This window comes from Lupinus angustifolius, chromosome LG16 (assembly GCF_001865875.1).
Source record: "Lupinus angustifolius cultivar Tanjil chromosome LG16, LupAngTanjil_v1.0, whole genome shotgun sequence".
Classification (NCBI taxonomy): domain Eukaryota; kingdom Viridiplantae; phylum Streptophyta; class Magnoliopsida; order Fabales; family Fabaceae; genus Lupinus; species Lupinus angustifolius.
The window spans coordinates 11826417-11827085 of record NC_032024.1 but is presented as its reverse complement, the minus strand read 5'-3'; positions in this window follow the sequence as shown (position 1 = coordinate 11827085).

Genomic DNA, 669 nt, shown 5'->3' with positions numbered 1-669 from the left:
TAGAATGAGGATGAGGAAGAGGATGAGGATGAGGATAGGATGAGGATGAGAATGTGGATGAGAATAAGGATAGGATAAGGAGGAGGAGGAGGATTAGGAAGAGAATGAGGATGAGGATGAGGACGAGGTTAGGATGAAGATGAAGATGAGGATGAGGATGAGGATGAGGATAGGAGGAGGATGAGGATGAGGATGAGGACTAGGACGAGAATGAGAATGAGTATAGGATGAGGAAGAGGAAGGGGATGAGGATAGGATGAGGACGAGAATGAGGATGAGGATAGGATGAGGAGGAGGAATAGGATGAGGATAGGATGAGGACGAGAATAAGGATAGGATAGGATAGGATGAGGATGAGGATGAGAATGTGGATAGTATGAGGCGAGAATGAGGATGAGGATGAGGATTAGGATGACGATAGGATGAGGATGAGCATGAGGATAGGATGTGGATGAGGACGAGGATGAGGATGAGGATAGGATAGGATGAGGATGAGGATGAGGATGAGAATGTGGATAGTATGAGGACGAGCATGAGGATGAGGATGAGGATATGATAGGATAAGGATAAGGATGACGATAGGATGAGGAGGAAAATGCGGAAGAGGATGAGGATGGGAATGACGATGACGATAGGATGAGGACGTGGATGAGGATGAGGACGAGGATG